The following is a 25510-nucleotide window of genomic DNA, read 5'->3' as shown; positions in this document are numbered from 1 at the left end:
ATATATATATATATATATATATATATATATATAAAAGAGAGCATAGGGCACAAAGTAACAGGGTAAAGTGTAACACTGAATTTAAGGTATTTGCTCAGGGTTAAACAATGCCATGCTTCTGAGGTTTTCACCAGTGTCGGTAGACAGCTTCTTTCCAATTATTAAAAACGTTCTTCGAAATTTGGATAAGAAACACAGGAGAAACCATTTTTGCATCATAAAAGTATTTCTTATAGTCTATATATTTTTTTATTTAAAAAAAAATCTGTGGAAGTATGTACGTACAATCTTATGCTGCTATAATTACGATGTTCTAGGCTAAAAGATGAACCATTTTGAAAGATGTAAAACAGAGAGTGACTGCTAGCCAGTTTTGAGGAAAACACGACACAGCGGGGTTAGTAGTAACAGGGTGTTACAAATAAACCACACTGCTGGAGACCAAATAAACTAACAAAATAATTGTTGAATTTAGAGTGTAATTTTAAGAATACATTTTTTTATTGCTAATACTGCAAATAAATGCATTGTATGATAATGTATAATAATGCAAATAAATCCAAATGTGTTTATCCAATAAAGAAATAAGCATGCTGTGCTATGTAGAATTAAAAAAGAATTTCTTCCGTAAGTACTGAGGAAATATAGCTACTATTCAAAGTAAACTGAATTTAAGTTAATTGAGTGAAATCTGACTTTGTAAGCATGTGTTACGACTAACCCCGTCTGTTACATCTTGCCCCGCAGGTGGGGTAAATGGTAACTTTTCACTCCTGGCACTTTTGTCAATACTGCACAGAAACCATAGGTGCGACGATCATACTTTCAGTGCTCATTTGTAGGAGAGGCTTGTGTGTTGTTACTATAAAAAATGGTTCGTCTAACCCCATTATTGTTTAGTTTTTGGCCACAACTTTGTGCCCCGCTCTCCCCTATTTGCAGTTGTAGTGTATTTCTCCCAACAAAAACCACACAACATGCATCCTAGAGCCATGTACCTACAAAGCCATCATGATCAGCATAATGCAGCCAAATGTTTTATATAATAAAAACATACAATTATAAGGGTTTGGATATCGAGATATTCCTGTCACTAACAGGTGAGCAGAAATTTCTGAACAAATAATGTTGTGTTATTGTATTTTAACTTCTTACCACTAGATGTCGCTCACACAGCGTTAATCCTGAAATGTCGTCGGGCATGAACTTCCCGCTCTCTGTCTGGCAGATTTGCATAATAAGAGACCAGTTTTAGGTCAACATTTTGACTAATTTGCTTCCTGTTTGAGCGTCTTCTCCTGTTGTACTCCTGTCAGCAGACAGTGTCTGTGTCAGACAATGACTCATGTGTTTTCAAGCAATTATATCAGGCATTTTTGCTGAACCGGTTATCACTAGCTGGTGGTCACGTCAGTCAGTCAGTCAACAAAACCTCACAAAAAAAAAAAAAAGTGCATTAGTTCACATCCAGGGTCTTTAGTAACCAGTCAGATTCATATTCAGGTGTGATTAGCTTTGGAAAAAATGAATCCAGACGCGAGCTAAACAAAACAAAGCTCGATGTTGTCTACTAGCCTACTGCAGATGATCAACAGCTGCCACGAAGGCGCTTTGTTTTGTTTTCTACTTGCTAATTTCCACATGTTTTTCACCCTGAATTGTTTCCAAAAAGAAGGGAAAATATAGTAAACAGCTGTCTGGCGGGTTCGGACTCCTCTAAATCAGCTCCATATGTGCTAATCTATGGGGGAAAACACTTCATGGACATCTATTATAAAGGCAATTTAATAACCTCAATTCTGGAGAAACTTTTGTAAATGTGGTAAAATACAAGGAAATACATGTGATTTGTTAATTTGGAAACACTTTACTTGAAGGGGGTGTTCATGACACCTTTATTTTTATGACATGACATGAATTAGATTTTGTATATCCTTATGACACCTGCATTAAGTGGTTTTACGTCATTTTAAATGCAAAGGAGACATAGTTTGAGATGTCTCTGTTTAAGACGACTTGACAAACCAACTATATCACAACCTGCTTTTGTCTGGACAGTTTGGCATTTCCAAGACAACTAGTCATAAATCTGTCATAAACATGATTGTCATTATACAATCATCTGCCATGACTTTTATAGCAGCATCATTTTTTTTTCTTGACCTGACAGTTGTACAAATTAAATTGGTTATTAGATTGTCATTAAATATTAATGACATTGTTATAAAATATTTGACAGATATGACACTTTTAAAGAGATACACTAATGAAAATATTCCTGCCACAATTATAATGACCTCATGATGATGTTTACGACAGATTTATGTCAAGCGGTCATGACAAAAACTAAAACGTGATGTAATTGTTTATATCAAGTTGTTATAAAAAAAGACATCTCAAATAATGTCATCTTTGCATTTAAAATGACATAACTGAGCTTATAACTACATCTAAATCTCATTCATATTCATGACGTGCCATGTCATGATTATAAAGGCGCCATGACAGTCTTATGAACACTTCCTTCAAGAAAAATGCTACCATTAATTCTCTTTAACCCATTTTTGGCTTACAAAATTACAAAAAATAATAATAATTCCAATGTTTTTACAGTAGTGATGGGAAGTTTGGATCATTTTACTGACTCGGATCTTTGAGTCTCGTTCATCGAGATGAACGAATCTTTTATCGAGTCATTTCGTTCATTTGGTTCAATTTGCCAAAATATTATTAAAATGTTACGAATTGCTTCCAAACACATCTACAACTAGCCCAAAAGGTTGATCACACGACAAATAAGTCATGAATAGAATATAAGGAGAAAATAATAGTTCAATGTTGACCTGCTCTTTTGTCTATGAAGGTATTGTTGTCTCTTTGCTCAGCTCACCTCTTCATGTCTTCAAATGACAGGGGTTCGTTCACGTTACACTGACAGTCACATATAATCTTAACCAACGTACACAGTCTGAGTCAATAAGACCGTGACGATTAGTTCACCTTTCAATTCAATTCTTTTTCCGGCTCTAAACCCATATGATTGGCCCGTGATGAACGAATGACTCAAACCCGATAGAGTCGTCGAGAGATGAACGGATCAATTCTTTTTCCAGCTCTAAACGCATATGATTGGCTTCTGCCTTTCTGAGATGAACGACTCAAAAGACTTGAAATGAATGATACCACCTGCACAAATGTGCGCACGCACGGATGAACGAATCACTCCCTGAGAGGACTCGTAGATCGAGTCATATTGAAGATTCGTTAAAAATGAACAAATCGTTTATGAACGACCCATCACTAATTTACAGTAAATTCTGTAAAAATAAACATTTAGATTCTGATGGCTTCAACACACTCCAAAAATGCTGCGACAGGCACGTTTAACCCTTTATCGGGCAAAGAAATAGATAGGAACTTCACTGACATCAAAATAAAATGATTCATTGGATTTACTCAGTTTTCTTAAGGTAAGCGGTTGCAAACAATTGATATGGGCTGAGTTTAAACTGAATTTGCTAGTTTAAATCCAGGGGCGACACAGTGGCTCAGTGGTTAGCACTGTCGCCTCACAGCAAGAAGGTCGCTGGTTTGAGTCCCAGCTGGGCCAGCATGTTCAGCGTTGGTATGGGTTTCCTCCAGGTGCTCTGATTTTCCCCAACAGTCCAAACACATGCGCTATAGGGAACTGAATAAACTGAATTATCCATAGTGTATGTGTGTGTATTGATGTGTCCCACTACTGGGTTGCTGCTGGAAGGGAATATGCAATGTAAAAAACATATGCTGGAATAGTTGCCGGTTCCTTCCTCTGTGGTGACCCATGATGAATAAAGGCACCAAGCTGAAGGAAAATGAATGCGAGACACTCCAGGTGCCCTAATAAGGGTAAAAAGGCAAAAGCAAAGCATGCAGTGATCCAATGAAAGAAGTGGTGGGTTTAAAGTAACCTTACAGACCAGCGTCGAGGGATATTAGTTCCCATGTAGTCGGGTTACAGCCAGAGATAAATAATGCAGCAGGTGTCGGTGCAACCTGGAAGCTGACAGCCCCACCTGGTTGCCATAGTGACAGACAACAGGCCCAGCTGGCACAAAAGAGTGTGCGTTTCCGCACTTTGCCCTCTGCACATGTGTTTGGAGGCGGATTTCATGCATTCAATCACATTTACCATGTTTGGGTCAACATTTACATTTACACAAGCTGGGATGATGAATACTGAGAGAAAGGAAAACCTAACACTGAGCCAGTCAGGGCATGTCGAGGCAAGTCGATTTCTCCCAGCAGAGCTTTTTAGAGACTCGAGGACCTGAACCCGCGGCTCTAGTTCAACTAGTCAACCTTGTATAAAAGTGTTGGATGTCAAAACTGACACTCGAGAAACTGTTATGAACTTCAGAGTCGCTAATCTCGCCCAGAAGTCTTTGTCTTCCTCAAAGTGCACAATTGATTGCTTTTACTGTCAGTCATAACAAAGTGGCAGTATCAGGGACGCACCCGTGCCTTACCACATCACCGCATACTTCCAGTGTGAGAGCATCACAGGCACGTGTCTCTCCTAATCGGCCTTCAGCTTCAGGTAAACATCAATAACAGCGGCTGAAATCCACACCGCTGGCCTCTAGTTGGCTTTAATAGGACATATAGAGTTGAAGTCAAAGTTATTAGCATCCTGTGAATATTTTTTCTTTTTTTAAATAAATCATGTTTAACAGTTCAATTCAATTCAATTCAATTCAGCTTTATTTGTATAGCGCTTTTACAATGTAGATTGTGTCAAAGCAGCTTCACATAAATGGTCATAGTAACTGGAACAGTGTGGTTCAGGTTTTAGTGTTTAAGTTCAGTTCAGTTCAGTTTAGCTCAGTTCAGTGTGATTTAATAATTACTGAGAGTTCAAACACTGAAGAGCCAATTCATCGATGCGTAGCTCTACCAATCCTGAACCATGCGAGGCAGTGGCGACCTCGGAGAGGGGAAAAAAAAAACTTCACCTGATGGGAGTGAAGAAAAAAAAAACCTTGAGAGAACCAGACTCAGTTGGGCACGACCATTTTAATTTCTCCGCTGGCCAAAAGTCTTGTGCAGAACTTCAGAGCAAGACATTTTTCACAGTATGTCTGATAATATTTTTTTTTCTTCTGGAGAAAGTCTTATTTGTGTTGTTTTGGCTAGTATAAAAGCAGTTTTTTAATTTTTTATAACCATTTTAAGGACAAAATTATTAGCCCCTTTAAGCAACACAATCTCACGGCAATTCGTAACTTTTTGATTTAGTGGCTAATTTGTATAAATTCGTACGATCTAACTCGTACAATTTAGTACGGTTTGCTCATCCCCCAATGACGGTTGGGTTTAGGTGCCACGCCTTCTTTTAAAAAATAGCACGATTTCATACGACTGAACTCTTACGAATTCGCCACTAAACTGGCAAAACGTAAAAATACTTACGTTTTCTCATGAGATCAGGCTGCTTTAAGCTTTATTTTAGTTCTGATTGTCCACATAACAAACCATTGTTATACAATGACTTGCCTAGTTAACCTAGTTAATGCAACAGCAGCCTAGTTTAGTAGTAGTGAGGTAAACACAAAACAAAACTTTCCATCTGGAGCTCCTTCACAGGACTCCACACTTGTAAACAATCGCTCCATCGGTCTCGTGCAGCTCTCGGTCCCACCCAGACTCGTCAGCGCTACCAAGCTGACCAATCACAGAGCTTGCGCTACACATCGTTGTGATGTGTAGTTACATTTTTTGAGAGGTGCGGGTCAGCGACGTCCGACGCCCATGGCGTATGGCTATACATCAACACGTAGGCTGCCCCCGTAGCATACCCGTGTGCTTGATGCCGAAGCATAAATCAGCTTTAACACTGCAGGGTTCATAAAGTAGGCCGCAGCCACCAAGATTTTTTAACAAAAAGGTGTGTTTTTATGTCTCTTTGGTACAAATTCAGTCTTTTTAAATTGCTGTGAGTCATAATTACCTATTTCTACACTTAATTGAACCAGCCTTTCCACATAGCTGTGTCTGCAGAATCAGCGCGAGTGCTTTTTAAGTGTCAGGTGTTCGAGAAGTGTCCGTGTTGACTGACTGCAGCTCAGCAAGCCCTTAAGCCTGGTTTATATTTCTGCGTCAAGTGATGGGCGGTAGCATCGCTACAAGTAGTGGCGCTACTAGCTTAAATATGTTTCTCAGTAGTGTGACTGTAGCGTCGCGTCTTTATAAATCAAATAGCTTTTCACTGTTGAAGCTATTTTATTAGTCAAGTAGTGCAGTAGCGTCAACACAAGCTAACAGATCGCGCATCAATAAGTGACGGCACCGACATTCACAGAGCTGTGAGGCCGGTGTCTAGCCAATGAAAGTAAATCCATGTGATGGCGCAAACGATGATTTCTTCCATTATCTTCTTTCAGTGGTCGAAAACAAACTTTTTGGAGCTTTACTCCCACCTCTCTGTCTAATCAGTGACGTCGCAAATCAATTAGGCTAAAGCCTGGTTTATACTTCTGCGTGGAGTGATTGGCGTGTGACCATACGGCGCATGCAACGTGCGTAGCTGTGCATTTACACTTCCGCGCGCTGTTTCTGTTGTTCTACAATAACACTTCCCAAACGCTAGTTGGCAGTGAGGTGTTAATGTTCCTGTGTTTCTTTGCTGGTGTTTAGTTTTTTTCCGAACACTTCTTGAATGTACAAGTGGCTCAAACTCGCTCATTTTGAGGCAGGAACTGGCAGACGTGCAACAACTTTAACGATGAGGTAAACAACACAAAACTATCCATCCGGAGCTCCTTCACAACACAATCTCACGGCAATTCGTAACTTTTTGATTTAGTGGCTAATTCATATGAATTCGTACAATCTAATTCGGACAATTTAGTACGACTTGCTCATCCCCCAATGACGGTTGGGTTTAGGTGCCACGCCTCCTTTTTAAAATCATACAATTTCGTACGACTGAACTCGTATGATATCGTACGAATTAGCCACTAAACTGGCAAAACGTAAAATATTTATGTTTTCTCGTAAGATCAGGCTGTCCTTAACGGGACTCCGCACTTGTAAACAATCGTTCTATCGGGCTCGCGTGGCTCTCGGTCCCACCCACACTCGTCAGCGCTACCAAACTGACCAATCACAGAGCTTGTGCTACGCGTCGTTGCGACCTGTAGTTAAATTTTTTTGAGAGGTGTGGGTCAGCGACGCCGACGCTCTCAGCGTAGGGCGATGCGTCAACGCGTTGGCTGCACTGTAGCATACCCGTGTGCTTGACGCAGAAGTATAAATCAGCCCTAACACTCATTGAATGCACTGCAGGGTTTATAAAGTAGGCTGCAAAAAGGTGTGTCTCTTTGGTACAAATACAGTCTTTTTAAATTGCTGTGTGTCATAATTACCTATTTCTACACTTAATTAAACCAGCCTTTCCACATAGCTGTGTCTGCAGAATTAGCGCGAGGGCTTTTTAAGTGTCAGATGTTCAAGAAGTGTCCGCATTGACTGACTGCAGCTCAGCAAGCCCTAACAGAGCAGTAAACGCAACAACAGTAATGAGGATTACAGCTTGTTTCCTGTGTGCAATTGTGGGGGTTGTGGAGTGAGCGATCATGAGAGACAGACAAAGAGGTGTCGTATCACTCTCATGAGAAAACTACTGTAATTGCAACACAGGATGCTTTTGGTAAACATACTGCTCACTGAAAACGAATTATTAGTTGGATTTAGTAAATTTTTTAAAGGTGAGTGGATGCAAAAAATGTATATGGGCTGAATTTAAACTATCAAATTAAGTTGAACTTTACTAATTTAATTAGTTTGTTTAAATTCAGCCCATGTAAATAGTTTGCAACCACCTACTATAAAATTATTTGGTAAATCCAATTGTTTTTTCCAATGTGGTGCAGTTTCCATGCTGATCCCGGAGTTTCCTCTCATTACAAGACTTTCTTCTCATATACTGTAGGCTACATGTGCTGATGAATATTCATAGCACAATGTCGCTCTCAGGGAAATTCAGTAGGATGCCAATGAAGCCTCAGTATGATTTATGATAATGCCATTGCTTAGAAACTCACGACAAAGACAGTCCATTGGTGCTCGTTTGAACTATTCAGAAATATCCACTTGGCCAGCTTTATGATGCCCATGAAATCTAGCAAAAAGAAACTGATTTCTTTCTCAGTCTTCAAAAAGTTTCCTTTTGTATTTGCTTAAGTAGACCTAATTAAATTAATTAAGTCAAAACAATCAATTCTTGCCATTAATGAATGACTACTGGTTGACTACGGCCATATCCATACATACATGAGCATTTTTTCACTCACCGGCCACTTTATTAGGTACACCTTACTACTGTGTATGATATACGCTATTTTAATAAACTTGCCTTGCCTCAAACAAAAAATTTAAAAAGATAACCATTGACTTCTAAGGTATTTGTTTTTCATTTTTTACTATAGATGTCAATGGATACCAATGGTTTCCAACACTCTTCAAAATATCTTTATTGAGTCTTCAAACAAGCTCAAACGGCTTTGGATCAGGTTAAAGTGAGTAATAAACAAGACAGAATATTTAGTTTTGGGTGAACTAATTTAAAATCAGGTGGAAACAGAGCCTTTTTAGCCCAAATTGTGCAGAGCAAACTACATGCCAAAATCAGCTCGAATCCATAGCCCTGAGCATGAGCAATCGAAACAGTGATTCTTGCCTGAGAAACACCCACAATAAGTTTGTCTGGCTCTCGAGTCACGAGAAGAAGAGGGGAAAATGATATTCTTCAGATGTTATGTAGGTATTTTTACGACTCTTCTCTGTTCCCATCTCATGCCCCAGAGGCTGAACCAGATAAACCGAGCAGGTGTTCTGCACTGATGGGAAACATAGGAAGAGGAGGTGCTGGTAAGGTGCAGCCGTCAACACTTAATGCCCCAGATTGGAGGGGAGTGGAGGAGCAGCGGCCCTGTCTGTCCCTGGGGGGGCTTTTACACAATGCTTTCAGCCAAATGGGAAACTAGCTAGTGTTTCGAACACTTCAAAACGGTGAAGCAATTGGTAAAATTCCGGGAGACAGAACTAAACAGGAGATGGGTCTGAAATACGGGAGATTTCCGTGAAAAATGGGAGTGTTGGCAGGTATGCCAATAACGACGTCAAATGACAATGATAGTGGGATTTTGGTCACTTTCCAACAACCTAAAATCAACCAACTGAGTCAACATCTTAAACCGTTATATTGACGTCAAAGACTGATGTTTATTCGCCAGTTGTGGCAACCAAAACCCAACGTCTGATAGACGTCATAGTGGTAACGTCTACACAGTGTCAAGCTGTAACATCATTAGACGCTGATATTTGGTTGATTTTAGGTGATGTCAGACATTGACGTCGGCCTGACGTTGAGTTCTATTTTCAGTTCCTTAAAATAGAAACGCGTCAACGATGTGCCTTAACACACCTCTATTTTAGACTGGCACACTCATGAGTCCACAAAATAGCACAAATGGATTTACTATTTAAACAACATTGCGTAAAACATGAAAATTACAGTTGAGCTGGTCTGAAAATAGCAACAAATCGCGCCATGCAGGTCTTGCGCCTTATTGCGCCAGGTGTATTATAGGGCCCCAGGTGAGTTTTTCTCAGTGTTTGGCACGTCTTCATTGACGTTCGGCCTGACGTTTTGACAGATGAGATCTTACAGTGTAACATGGGAGCCATGTTCATGCAGTATGACATTCTACAATAATCTAGGATTATTAAACAAAATAAAAAAATTTGTACAGTGTGAACCGGCTTTTAGTCATCGCTTCCTTACAAGTACTGCTGACCAACAGGCTGACTGTCAGGCCCATAGCCAGCCTGGTGAAAGGAGTGGTTCTTTGTTCTCAAAAAGTGGACCTTTAAGCAATTATACGCCTCATTTTCTATTTAACTATGACATTTAAACACTGCATTTGGTGAAATTAAGCACTATTCTGAATTAACTAGTCGGATGGTCATCATAACTACAGTTTTTGACTATTTTAGCCAAAATAATATTCAAATCAATTTAAATATGGGCCATTTTTGGTGCTTCACAGCTTTTTAATTTGTCATTTTCAAGAATACCCTGCTGAAAAATCCAGCTTAAACCAGCCTGATTTCCAGCCTGGTCTTAGCTAGTCAGACTGGAAAATGACCAGCTAAATCCAGCTAAAACCAGCTTTACCAGCCTGGTTTAAGCTGGACATAGCTGGTTTTGGCTGGACTCCCAGCCTTGCTAGGCTAATCAAGCTGGTCATCTCCCAGCCTGACCAGCTAAACCAGGCTGGAAATGGCTGGAAACCAGCCCGGAAATGGCCAAAACCCCTCTAAAACCAGCCAAAACCAGCCAACCAGCCTAGGCTGGTTTAAGCAGTTTTTTTCAGTAGGGTAAGGTCCAAGATTTACATTAAAATGACTTATTCTTCTTCTATACTTCTATTTTAAAACAATACTGTAGCAAAAGAAGACTTCTCTTACGTCAAGAGTGTATGTTTTCTTGCACAGCTGGATGCTGGACTGGTGAAAATATTAGTGTTGTGATTGCCAGAAGTGTTGTCTCCGCTGGTGATTACTTCCTGTAGCTTGTTGTAATGTGGGGTTTTCTCTATATGGCAGATTACTGCTGAACGAACTACAACTCCCAAAACTCCCTGCGCTCATCAACTCCTGACAATAAACTGGACACACACACACACAGACACAGCTGCTGCTCATCTGCACTGATTACAAGGACTATAAACACACCTCATCTTCATTCGCACATTGCTGAGTCTTGATTCAGTGCGAACATTACGAAGCGTTTTTCTTGGTTTGTTTTCCCGCGTTTCTGATACCTGCCTTGTTTCTCATCTCTGCAGTCTAGTAGTGCCTGTTTATTGGCCACGATTATTGGATTATTGGAACCGCATGTGGATCCGCAAGTCTGCTCTTAGCGTCTGCTTCATTACAATTAGTTAGCATTGGCCAAAACTGATTAGGAGAAGTCGCACCGAAGCATCAGAGGATTCTGCTTGGTCTTGAAGCCTTTTTTCAAGGGTTATTTTCACCATGATGGCTTAACAGTCCATTCTGGACCTTTGGCAGTGAAAGGTGGGTCCTCCAAACCACTGAACCCCCATGTCTACGGGCCTGACTGTGCGAATTACTGGCCTGAATAATGTAATACAGCAATTGTGGTCATATTCACAGATCATTATAAAAGCATTGCTGTGTAAATGTGATCTTTTTTTTTTTTTAAATGCAAGGAGAAACCTTTACATTTTCAGCTACATCACTGTCATGTAAACATAGCCTGGGTCTTGCTCTGAACCTACAAGGCTTCACTGCAGGATCAATCTCCCTCCTTCCCTTCTCTCTGTCCGACTCGGCTCACGTTTAGCGTAAACATTTCTTAGAAACTCTCCCCGAGGGTCTCCACATTCCAGGAATCCCCTTCTTTGAGCCGGGGAGCCCTGGTGAGCCGTGTAATTGTGCGTTTCAATTCCTCTTTACTCGGAGAACAAGGTTGGACAAAAGGTCAAGCCCCTAAACAGGACACTCTAGTGAGCGAGGGGAAATCCCTATAAAGCTTCCTCTCGCTCACTAGAGTAGAAGTGATGGTTTCTGATGGCTTGTAAGTTGCGGGTGCTCCTAAATCTACAACTTCTGCGACCCTAATGGTGATTTGAGCAAACAAAACTAGCGTCGGATTAGGTGTTTTTGGTGTACGCGCTAAAGGCTGTTAACCTATGAGTCGCTTTGACCTGCTACCTGTCAACATTGTGTCCGATTTAACTTAAGAGTTTGTCTAGCGGAAAATGAGCATCGTCTCTCCTCGGTGTGAAGGTTTGCACTTAGCTCCTCTGTTTTCTTCCAGGCTTCTTTGGTGTTAAAGTTTATGCTAAGTCTACTCCCAAGGTTCAATTGGGGTTGACAAGCCTGGCCGAAATGGGAGGAGAAAACCAGCTTTTCATCTCCGAGTCAGCTGTGTAAACTTCTAGTATCAAACTATAGAGCGAGCCAGATGTTAAATCTGAATGTGATTGACTAAACACTTTATTTACATGTCCTTTTCCCTTCTGTGTTGTTTCTTGCTGAAGTTTGGCTTTAAAATCTAGTACTAATAAAGACGTTTATTTGGTCAACTTCACTATTCCTCATGTTCTGCAAATGGAGGCGTTGTGAGAACTGCACTTTCCAATGGAGATTGGAGCTGTTAGGGATGTTTCAGGGTGCTTTCAAACCTGTGAATCGATTCAGTTGTTCCGAAACAGAGATTACAATTAAAACATTGTTGCTCTTTGCTCTTGGAGCGGTTCGCTTTCACACTGCAAAGTGTCTAATTGGACTAAAAGAGCTAAAACAAGTCACGTGCGAGTAAACTCTCCTTACATTGGTCAGAGTGTCAGGGTTTATTTTGCAGCGTCCCGCTCAGCTGTCAGGAGAGGTGATGGTTTGGTGGTGATTGACAGGGTGCACGCGCAATGCCTATTTGAGGACCGGGAGGGAGACGCAAGATTAACGGGAGATCGTCACTCATTTGCGGGCATACAGAGACTCGCGAAACTTCCCGCCATACTCATAATTCTCTCTTCATATAGCCGTATGCCTATTACATATCCATAAAACACTGTGATATAACCGCGCTCGGATCGGATCGCTTTCTCATTGCAATCGAACCGCTCCAGGGTTTGTTTCAATCGAGCCGAGACCACCTCATTCAAGCGATCGCGGAGCAAATACTTTGGCGCGGAACAGAGCGCGATTGCCCTGTTCACATATGCCAAACAAACCGCGCTAACTGGGCAAACAAGACAAGTTCCGAAACAAAAGTGTAGGTGTGAAAACACCCTTAATCCAGTCTAGGGTGATTTTGAGTCTTTATTTGGCCATACCTCTCTCTGTGTTTCAGCAAATGTGATGATATTTTGACACATATTTTGGGAAAATGCTTTGAATTTTTTTTTTTTAACTCAGTACACTCTGGGCAAATTGACCACCCCTTCATTATGTTGGGGGCTGTTTTTGCCCTATAGACTTGCATTATGATGAGATTTTTTGATTGCAAAGCCATGACTATGAGATTCATACCCATATAATCAATTATTATTGAGTATTGGTGGTTTTCCCTGTTGGAATGAGGTACAATTTGTAATTTGTACACAAAAGGTCTTCAAGAAATGGCTAAGCCATATATTTAATCAGCTTTTAACCCTCTAAAAACAAATGTCCCCCAGTCCCCGAGAACACCAGCCTACAGGTACTGATTTGGACTAAGACTTGTTGCAGCACATATTGTTGCTCTATTGTTCATTTGATTGCTTCTATTGTACGTCACATTGGATAACATCTGCTAACTGATCCAATGTAAATGTAAACAAACAATGGCCCCAAATATTCGACCAAATGTCACTATCCATGAATATTCACTCTGTATAGCATATTTTATGCATTTACAGCATATTTTATAGCATATAACATATAAGCCTATAGCATAAAACATTAGCATAGCATATATAGCATAGTTTTACAGCATATATCATATTACCATAGCAAACATAGCCTATATAGCATAGTTTTATAGCATATAGCATATTAGCATAGCGAACATATCATATGGCATAGTTTTATAGCATATAGCATATTACCATAGCAAACATGGCATATATAGCATAGTTTTATAGCATATCCCTGCTGAAAAATCCAGCTTAAACCAGCCTAGGCTGGTTGGCTGGTTTTAGCTGGTCAACCAGACTGGTTTTAGAGGGGTTTTGGCCACTTCCAGGCTGGTTTCCAGCCATTTCCAGCCTGGTCTTAGCTGGTCAGGCTGGGAGATGACCAGCTAAAACCAGCTTGACCAGCCTAGCCAAGCAGGGAGTCCAGCCAAAACCAGCTATGTCCAGCTTAAACCAGGCTGGTCAAGCTGGTTTTAGCTGGATTTGGCTGGTCATTTTCCTGCCTGACCAGCTAAGACCAGGCTGGAAATGGCTGGAAACCAGCCTGGAAGTGGCCAAAACCCCTCTAAAACTAGCCTGGTCAACCAGCTAAAACCAACCAACCAGCCTAGGCTGGTTTAAGCTGGATTTTTCAGCAGGGATAGCATATTACCATAGCATATGTAACAGTTTTATAACATATAGCATAGCATATATACCATAGTTTTATAGCATATAGCATATTAGCATAGCATATATAACAGTTTTATAACATATAGCATAGCATATATACCATAGTTTTATAGCATATAGCATATTAGCATAGCAAACATATCATATATAGCAATATAGCATAGTTTTATAGCATTTTATCATAGCATATATAGCACAGTTTTGTAACATAGCATTGCATATATAGCATAGTTTTATAGCATTTTAGCATAACCTGTCATAGTTTTATAACATCTAACAAATTAGCATATCACATATAGTATAGTTTTATAGCATATTAGCATAGCATAAATAGCATATATGAACCTGTGTCTTCTAGTGAATTAAAATAAAACAGTGTGATCAGTGTAGTTCAATTGATAAAGTGAATTAAATGAACAGACTCTCATTAATTATACATAAGCAAACAGTGTCGAGTTGATTTTACCAACAAATGATTTGTTTATGAATCACTTTATACCCTCACACTGTGCTTGTGATCCACTAACGAGTCATTTTGGGCCTGCTGGAAAGCCTTAGATGTGGGGCAAATGTGTCTGCGGTCGGGATGGATGCAGGAGGGTTATTATCTAGCTCTCAGCAGAACATTTGGGTGGAGAAGACACTGGAGACAATTGTTATTTATCACTGGAGCGCCAGCACCGACTCGTCGAGCAACAGTTGAGATGAAGCAATAAGAAATGAGACATGCAAAAAAGAAAAGAAATGAAATCAACATGTAGAGGTTTCATTTTAAAAAATACTGAAGAGTCATTTGTTCATGAATCAGACAGTCCAGAGCTCACTTTAGTTTTTGATTCACTTATTGAACTGAGCTTAATTTAGAAGTAATGTGTTCATGAATCACTTTACACTTGACACTGTTTGGTTATGATTCACCAACAACCAGCTCATGAGTCACTTTTTTATGAACTGAATACACGGATCCTACAGTTTTATTTTGATTCACTAGAACACAAGTTTATTCCAGAATTATTACTATTCATGAACAAATCACTTTACACTTAACACTGTATGCTTAATATGAGCTAATATTAGTCACTTCTTCATGAATTGACCAACACTGATCCAACTGTTTTGTTTTGATTCATAAGAGTCATTTGATCATGAATCACTTTACACTCGACACTGCTTGATTCACTAGCAAGAACCAGCTAATATGAGTCACTTTTTCATGAAATGAACTACACTGATCTAACTGTTTGTTTTGATTCACTAGAGCACACGGGTTCATAAGAGTCATTTATTCTTGAATCAGACTGTCCAGACCTTACTTTAGTTTTTGATTTACTAGTTGAACTGCCTAAAAAAATCATTTGTTCATGAATCACTTGACATTATGATTCACTAACAAGAGCCTGTCAATGAGTCACTTCTTTATGAATTGAACACCGATTCAATTTTATTTTGATTCACTAGAACATGAATTATGAATTAGACAATCCAGACTTCATTTCAGTTTTGGATTCTCTTCAGCAATTTTACTACATGGATCTTACTATTTCATTTTGATTCACTTGAACATAGTTTCATAAAAGTCATTTATTCTTGAATCAGACAGTCCAGACCTTACTTTTGCTTTTGATTCCCTAATTAAACAGCCTAAAAAAGGTAATTTGTTCATGAATCACTTTACACTTGACACTGTTTGCTTATGATTCACTTATGAGAGTCTGTTAATATGAGTCACTTTATGAATTGATCTACACAGATTCTACTGTTTCGTTTTGATTCATTAGAGTCATTTGTTCATGAATCACTTTACACTCGACACTGCTTGATTCACTAGCAAGAACCAGCCAATATGAGTCAATTCTTTATGAACTGAACTACACTGATCCAACTGTTTATTTTGATTCACCAGAACATAAAGGATCATAAGAGTCATTTGTTCATAAATCAGACAGTCAAGATCTTACTTTAACTTTTGATTCACTAATTGAACTGCCTAAAAAAGGTCATTTGTTCATGAATCACTTGACACTTTACACTGTTTGCTTATGATTCACTAATGAGAGAGTCTGTTAATATGAGTCACTTTATGAATTGATCTACACAGATTCTACTGTTTTGTTTTGATTCATAAGAGTCATTTGTATAATGGACAGTTTGCTACTGTAGACAGGCCCTGGTTAGCTTCTCTATAATCTGGGTTAGTTATAGGATGCTATAGGCTGGCTAGTGTAAACGTGTGTGCTGCAGTAATGCCATATGCCTGTTTGGTGAGTAACACAGCAGACGTGGCTATTTTCGTCTCTTGCTGTCTTGGAAATGACCCATACAGCAGATTTGTTGTTCCTCACAGAGGTTCAATGGTGACTCAAACATACGGCTATAATAGAAACTCTACAATGATGAGCATCTTAGTGTAGGGCTGCAGGGCGCAAATAAAGCCATTGAATATGATATATATGCCATGTTTATATGCTATATGCACATACAAGTGACTCATATGATCTGGTTTTCTTAAGTGAGTCATATTTAATGGTGAAGTGATTCATGAGAGTCAGTTCTTTAGTAAACCAAAAACCTCCAAGTGTCAGGAAGTCAGATTCATGAATAATGGTTCACCAAATGATCCATTTCACCATCAAATGAATCAAAGAGAATTAAAGACAAAGCAGAACATGTAAAGTCCAATTTACGAACAAAAGACTTTCGTGAACTGATTCTTTTATAATGAATACAAAAGAAGCAAAATCAGTATACAGTTCACAGACAATTGACTCACATGAACCGGTTTTCTTTAGTGAATCACATTCAATGGTTAAGTGATTCAAAAGAATCAGTTCTTTAGTGAACCAAAAACTTTGTGTCTACGAGTCAGATTCATGAACAAATGGTTCATTTCACCAACAAATGAGTCTTAAAGAGAATCAAAACCAAGCAGAATTTGTAAAGTCCAATTTATGAACAAAAGACTCCCTTGAACTGATTCTTATATAGTGAATATAAAGAAACAAGATTAGTATCCAGTTCACAGACAATTGACTCTCATGAACTGGTTTTCTTTAGTGAATCATGTTCAATGGTTAATGATTCAGTTATTTAGTAAACCAAAAACCTAGTGTCCGGAAGTCAGAGTCATGAACAAATGGATCATCAAATGATTCATTTCACCAACAAATGAGTAGCAGAAGATGTAAAGTTCAATTTACGAACAAAAGACTCTCGTGAACTGCTTCCCTTATAGTGAATCAATCGCATACAGATCAACGAGACAAATTGGAGTCAAATCAAAAGAAACCTGATACTGAGCCGGATCAAAGATGCGCCGAGGACATTCATAAAACATGTCCATCTTTGATTCTGCATTTCAAACAAAAAAAATTACAAACATGAGTTCAAGACCCGTTTCATCCGAGCCACAGACTGAAGAGCCTATTAGCATGCGTTTAATCTTGCTGATGATAGCTGTCCTGCCTTGTATTAATGGGACGTTATCTGTGGATGTATTATCTGAAGCACAGATGGTGTGTGTGTGTGTGTGTGTGTGTGTGTGTGTGTGTGTGTGTGTGTGTGTGTGTGTGTGTGAGGAGGGGGAGTCACAACAAATGGGAAGGAAATGTGGTAATTGGCTGCGCTTCAGCCGACTGGACAGAAGATACCTGCTCAAGCTGACTGTGGGTAAAGGCTAAATCAGATTAGCATGTGCCATGTGTTATCTGTAGAAAGGACACCCAATATACGTGCACGTTTCAGCCTTTAGGTGAACTCCTGCAATCTAAAATACATATAGGCTTCAAGTAAAATAACACCACGGCTCTCTCAGATTGCAAATATTTGACCCACTTTCACAATGTCCTGCTGTTTGGAAGTGTGAAGAGAACAAACGGCATATTTCAGAAGAGGAATCTCCAACATTCGGTGTTCAGTTGCTATGCTGCTTTACATGAACATTCTGGATATTCCTATTACACTCAAATGTTGGCTATTTTGTAATCCATTACAAGCATAAATACTTGAATGAACAGCAAGCTAGCGGTGCACCAATATAACAACTCTGATCATTACCATAACATTTGGTTGAGTAGTAATAAGTGTTTCTTTTGAGGTTTTTAATTTTAGTTTATTATACCCTGCTGAAAGATCCAGCTTAAACCAGCCTAGGCTTTAGCTGGTTGACCAGGCTGGTTTTAGAGGGGTTTTGGCCACTTCCAGGCTGGTTTCCAGCCATTTCCAGCCTGGTCTTAGCTGGTCAGGCTGGAAAATGACCAGCTAAATCCAGCTAAAACCAGCTGGACCAGCCTGGTTTAAGCTGGACATAGCTGGTTTTGGCTGGTCATCTCCCAGCCTGACCAGCTAAGACCAGGCTGGAAATGGCTGGAAACCCGCCTGGAAATGGCCAAAACCCCTCTAAAACCAGCCTGGTCAACCAGCTAAAACCAGCCAACCAGCTTAGGCTTTTTCAGCAGGGTATATTCACACTAATACTTTTGATGATACAAACAAGACACAAGAGACACAAACAATCAAGCAATATGTTAGCAACATGACAAAAAAGATAGACAAAACACTCTAGCAACATACTAGCAACATTCAAAACACCAAACATAACAATTAAGCGACAAGCTAACAACATGCTAAACAGCAGACAAAACATTCTATTCACATATCAAGCAACAGATAAAACATCCAAGCAACATGCTAGCAACATGATAAATACCTGACAAAACAATCAGGCAACACGCTAACAACCTGTTAAACACAAGACAAAACAATCTAGAAACATGTTAAATAACAGACAAAACAACCAAGCAATGTGTTAGCAACATGCTAAACATCAGAGAAAACATTCTAGCAGCATGCTAAATGACAGACAAAACAACCAAGCAATGCGTTAGCTACATGCTAAACACCAGGCAAAACATTCCAGCAACATGCTAAATGCCAGACAAAACAACCAAGCAATGCGTTAGCAACATAATAAACAGACAAAACATTCTAGCAACATGCTAAATGCCAGACAAAACAACCAAGAAATGTGTTAGCAACATAATAAACAGACAAAACATTCAAGCAACATGCTAAATTCCAGACAAAACAACCAAGCAATGTGTTAGCAACATGCTAAATACCAGACAAAACATTTAGCAACATGCTACATTCCAGACAAAACATTCAAGCAATGTTTTAGCAAAATGTTAAACAGAGAAAACATTCTAGCAGCATGCTAAATGCCAGACAAAACAACCAAGAAATGTGTTAGCAACATAATAAACAGACAAAACATTCTAGCAACATGCTAAATGCCAGACAAAACAACCAAGAAATGTGTTAGCAACATAATAAACAGACAAAACATTCAAGCAACATGCTAAATTCCAGACAAAACAACCAAGCAATGTGTTAGCAACATGCTAAATACCAGACAAAACATTTAGCAACATGCTACATTCCAGACAAAACATTCAAGCAATGTTTTAGCAAAATGCTAAACAGAGAAAACATTCTAGCAACATGCTAAATGCCAGACAAAAAAAACAAGAAATGTGTTAGCAACATAATAAACAGACAAAACATTCTAGCAACATGTTAAATGCCAGACAACACAACCAAGCAATATGTTAGCAACATGCTAAATGTCAGACAAAACAACCAAGCAACATGTTAATGCCAGACAAAACAACCAAGCAATGTGTTAGCAACATAATAAACAGACAACACATTCAAGCAACATGCTAAATTCCAGACAAAACAACCAAGCAATGTGTTAGCAACATGCTAAATACCAGACAAAACATTTAGCAACATGCTACATTCTAGACAAAACATTCAAGCAACATGCTAAATTCCAGACAAAACAACCAAGCAATGTGTTAGCAACATGCTAAATACCAGACAAAACATTTAGCAACATGCTACATTCCAGACAAAACATTCAAGCAACATGTTAAATTCCAGACAAAACATTCAAGCAATGTGTTAGCAACATAATAAACAGACAAAACATTCTAGCAACATGCTAAATGTCAGACAAAACAACCAAGCAATGTGTTAGCAACATAATAAACAGACAAAACATTCTAGCAACATGTTAAATGCCAGACAAAATAACCAAGAAATGTGTTAGCGACATAATAAACATCAGACAAAACATTCTAGCAACATGTTAAATGCCAGACAAAACAACCAAGAAATGTGTTAGCAACATGCTAAACATCAAACAAAATGATCTACAGTAGCAACATGTTTAACGGCAGACAAAATAACCAAGCAACATGCTAACAACAAGTTAAACACCAGACAAAGCATTCTAGCAACATGCTAAATGCCAGACAAAACCACCAAGTAATGTTAGCTACATGCTAACACCAGATAAAACATTCTAGCAACATGCTAAACACGAGACAAAACATTCTAGCAACATTCTAAACACCAGACGAAACACTCTAGAAATATGCTAGCAACATGCTAAACTGTCCATAGCAACATAGTAATAACATGAAAACTGTAGCAACACCATAGCATGAAAATACCAGACACACGCAGGCACAAGATGTCAACATGACGTCAGATTGAGGATGTGAACCAATGTCATGGGGACGTTGCATTTTGTTTGGATCGGGTTGACATCCAAACCCAACGTCCAACCTAAAATCAACACACACAGCCCTAGCTTAAACTTAAATGTTAATTAATACATTAATTAGCAATGTGCACTAACTAGTTATTAGGGTCGTCGTTATTCACACGAGAACAATTCTTGTGATGTTGTAGTTAAAGTTAGTTCATGATTAGCACATGCATTAACTCATCGTTAATTAATTAATTCAATCATTTTCTTTACGACTTAGTCCCTTTATTAATCAGGGGTCACCACAGTGGAATGAACCGGCGACTTATGTTTTTTATGCATTATCAGTTCCCCTAAAGCGCATGTGCTTGGATTGTCGGGAGAAAACGGAGCACTTGAAGGAAACCCACGCCAACATGGAGAGACCATGCAAACTCCACAATGAAATGCCAACTGACCCAGCCGGGTCTCAAACCAGCGACCTTCAGCTACCCACTGCGCCACCGCGCTGCCTCATTAATTCATAATAATGTTTAGTCTACATATTAGCTCATCATTATTCATGCGCTGTTATTGTAAAGTGTTACCAAAAATAGAATTGGGCCTCAGTGTCTGACGGCAGCACAAAAACGGCCTCATGGGTAATAAAACGGCCTCTGCGCTCCTGCTTTGCTCTTCGTGCGCTCTGCTCTTCCGCTGTCTCTCTGCTAATTGTAAGTGGGTGTGTGTGTTTCGGGGCTGCGCTGTAATTTGCATGGTGCCTGCTGTCTGGGCGAGGCTCTGCGTGAACTGACTGAACCCAGACCCACTGATGGCGGTCACTTGCATGGGGCTCGTAATTGCTGGTTTTGAGACGGGATGTGACGCTTCCTTAGGTAGACAGACGTGGGGCTGGAGGGTCTCTGGCTATATTTATACATGCTGCTTGCACTGCCTGCAAATTTGTTTGGGACTTTAAATAGAGTTACATTACGGAGCTTGATTGTTGATTCTGATTGGCCGATAATCAGAAACTGTTAAAATGACTTTGACGCAAACCTGATAGCACTTTTTATTCACCTATTTTATGCAAATTTTGGACTAATTGCATTAAAAAATTGTGCTTAATGGAAATGGCAAGATGTGCATTAAAAAAAATCCATGTACACAACTGAACGCGATAAATTTTTTCAATTGATGCGCATAAATTACGATGGAAACACGTTTACTGAATAAATTCCAGCATGCGCATAAAAAATGTTAGGTCATTTGGTTTTAGTGTAATTATGTAATATTTATGTAATAATTAATAATTATGAAATAATAACAGCACATGGTAAAACACCTGAAATGTTTTGGTCATTCTGAAATTTCTCAGCCAAAGCCTGTCATCATAGTGGTGCAGTATTTATATTATTATTATTATTATTATTATTATTATTATTATTATTATTACCTCCAGACACGGGAGCAATGCAACAACTGTGTAAACTCTGGCAACCCCTGTGGCCACCCCAAAGACTTTGCTGTAGATATTATTAAAGTACATGTACTTACGTAAACGTAAAATATTTAAATAAATAAACGAACAAACAAATAAATAAATAAACAAATTAACAAATAAACAAACTAACAAACAAAGAAACAAAAAAATAGATAGATAAATAAATAAATAAAAACAAACCACAAACAAACAAACAAAAATAAATAAATGAATTAATAAAGCAGCAAGTAAACAAACAAACAAACAAAAAAATTAAAAACAACCTAACAAAAACTAAAATAAGTGAATAAAAACAAGCAAATAAATAAATAATTAAACTATAAAAATAAATAAACAAACAAACAAATAATTAAATGAATGAATGAATAAACAAGCAAACAAATAAACAGACAAATAAATAAATAAACAAAAAAATCTAATAAACAAACAAGCAAATAAACAAACAAACAAATGAATAAACAATTAAATAAATAAACAAATAAATATATAAATACACAAACAAACAAACAAATTAATTAATGAATAAATAAACAAGCAAACAAACAAATAAATGAACAAACAAATAAATACATGAATGAATAAACAAACAAACGAACAGACAAATAAATACATTGACAAGCAAACAAACAAATAAATAAACAAATAAACAGACAAACAAACGAAAAAATAAAAAAGCAAACAAATGAATAAATAAAAAAAGCAAACAAACAAATAAACAAACATACAAGCAAATAAATGAATAAAATGCAGCCACTAAAATATTGGTGAATGATTGGTGCCACTGACATAGCACTGACCCCCCCCCCCCCCCCTCCCTCCTCTCCGATCGTCGTTGACAGTATGCACACACCTTCAATAGACAGCAATGGCGATGTAATATTTACCTTAAGGTATATCAATATATGAAGCAGTATCAATAATATTGTGGCTTAAAAAAAAAGGAATATGGATAAATTATATTATTAGGGTCTGTATAGTGAGTGTGTGTGTGTGTGTGTGTGTGTGTGTGTGTGTGTGTGCATATTTGTTTTAATAATTCATTAACCTTCATTAATTTTAGACAAGGCAAATACTGTGAAAAATAACTGGAAAGATATGTATATATATGAAAAGTGTTCTTAAGAAGAGAAAGGTTCCTTTAAATATTAAATATATATATTTAAACATGCAGTTTATTTACCAAATAAATTAATAAATAATAAATAAAACCTAATCTACAGAGAAAAATAAGAGTTTCAATGCTACGGCCCCATACCAGGACTTTCTTTAGGGCTCCCAAATCAGTCCGCACTTGCATGCGATTTCAGACCTAATATTCAAAGTAAACACTACAGCAAGCATGTCACAAGTTGTCACTGAACGTATGTGCAAATATAAAACCATCTTATTAATTAAGGAAGCTTGTAATTTAGTACCAGCCATGCATAGTGTATTGTTTACTTTGTTCAGTACAGTAAAACCCAATGCATCACGTATTGCTCGCCCACACGTTTCTACATCCGACCCAGACATCCGTCAGATGCCGGATAGATATCGGCTTTATAACGCTGTTTATTCGGCGCGTGAATGCGCTTCTGCATCGCGTGTCTAGCAGAGCAGTCTAGCGCAGTTTGGTGACGCAAGGGAGCTATTAATATCACAGGAACGGGATGTACTCACTTCTGCTGCGGGTCACTTGAGGACAAGCACAGCGAACAACATTTCTGGAGCGCAGCAGCTCTTTTGGCGAGGCTGCGAGAACGCATATATAGGTTAGGTTTGGGTTTCAGTGCAGGTTTTGTTATGTGAGGGTCAACTGTGGGTCTGTGAGTCTCGCCCACTTCTGAAACCGCTGCACTCCCACCAAAACAACCGTGCGGAGAATGGGCACACGGCGGGGGAGGGGTTTGTTTTCGGTCTGAGGGGATTTTCTTTCTTTCTTAAGTTATGAACAATGTGAAAATAATACAAATCATAGTACAGTATAAAGAAAAATCAAATAAATAAAAAAAAAAAGATATACAAAATAGCTACCTTGTCACATGTTACATAATATACAAATTTCAGTTGTTTTTAAAGCCTTTACACGATAAAAAGTTGTCATGTCAGCATATGCAAAATAATTGTTCATATTTTTGCTGAGGTTAGTGTTGATTGGGCGGAGCTTAATACATTTTGCTTGCTAAAGCGCTCTAATTAGTGGAAGTATCTACACTGCACAACTTCAGATATGAAACATTCGAAAACTAGCCTAGAGCGCCGTCTGCAGTAAAAAATAAATAAATAAATGAATTGCACTCTAATTGGTCCAACGTTTCCGTAGAGCATCATGGGTAATGTAGTCTTTCTGCACAATTTCTGGTGCTAAACATTCAAAACCTAGCCTAGAGCAATATTTAGCGTTAAAAACTAGCCTAGAGCATCTTCTGCTGTTTAAAAACTAGCCTACAGCGCCGTCTGCAGTAAAAAATAAATAAATAAATGAATTGCACTCTAATTGGTCCAACGTTTCCGTAGAGCATCATGGGTAATGTAGTCTTTCTGCACAATTTCTGGTGCTAAACATTCAAAACCTAGCCTAGAGCAATATTTAGCGTTAAAAACTAGCCTAGAGCATCTTCTGCTGTTTAAAAACTAGCCTACAGCGCCATCTATTGTTAAAAACTAGCCTAAAGCATTATTTGGTGTTAAAGGCAAGCCTAGAGAATCATCCCCTGTTAAAAACTAGCCTAGAGCGCCATCTGCTGTAAAAATTAGCATACAGAGCTGTCTATTGTTAAAGAGTAGCCTAGAGCGCCATTAAGTGTTAAAAAAATAACAGAGCATAGTCTGCGGTTAAAAACTAGCCTAGAATGGCATCTAGTGTTTGAAATATAACCTAGAGTTCCATCTGCTGTAAAAACTGATGCTCTAGGCTTGTTTTATTAGCAGACGGTGCTCTCGACTAGTTTTTAACTGTAGACAACGCTCTAGGCTAGTTTCTTAACAACAGACAGCAGTCTAGGCTACTTTTTAAACAGTAGACAACGCTCTAGGTTAGTTTTAAACAGCAGATGGTGCTCTAGACTATTAAGTACAAACGTTGCTCTAGGCTACTTTTTTAACAGCAGTCAATGCTCTAGGCTATTTGTTAACAACAGACAGGGTTCTGGGCTACTTTTTAAATAGTAGATAATGCTCTAGGCTAGTTTAACAAATGACTGTGCTCTAGGCTACTTTTTAAACAGTAGACAGCTCTCTAGGCTAGTTTTACAACAAACATTGCTCTAGGCTGCTTTTTAAACAGTAGACGGTGCTCTAGGCTAGTTTAACAACAGACGGCGTTCTAGGCTAGTTTAACAACAAACGTTG

The 25510-nt window shown here is 38.6% G+C and overlaps 1 protein-coding gene and 1 long non-coding RNA gene across 6 annotated transcripts in view; both read right to left on the bottom strand.

Moving 5' to 3' along the window:
* The window catches only part of trpm1b (transient receptor potential cation channel, subfamily M, member 1b), a gene marked incomplete at its 5' end in the record, with an annotated part of 155870 nt that overhangs the window by 70665 nt on the left and 59695 nt on the right, over positions 1 to 25510 (bottom strand).
* LOC147837903 (uncharacterized) lies at positions 14182 to 17498 on the bottom strand. Its single transcript, XR_015526882.1, has 3 exons — positions 15826 to 17498; positions 15554 to 15752; positions 14182 to 15080 (listed from the first exon to the last, which is right to left on the bottom strand). It is a non-coding gene; the product is annotated as an uncharacterized LOC147837903 (long non-coding RNA).

The sequence above is a fragment of the Danio rerio genome, chromosome 25, assembly GCF_052040795.2.
Source record: "Danio rerio strain M-AB ecotype USA chromosome 25, GRCz13ab, whole genome shotgun sequence".
Classification (NCBI taxonomy): domain Eukaryota; kingdom Metazoa; phylum Chordata; class Actinopteri; order Cypriniformes; family Danionidae; genus Danio; species Danio rerio.
Note: the sequence above shows the minus strand (reverse complement) of the source record. Positions and strands in the feature narration are given on the sequence as shown.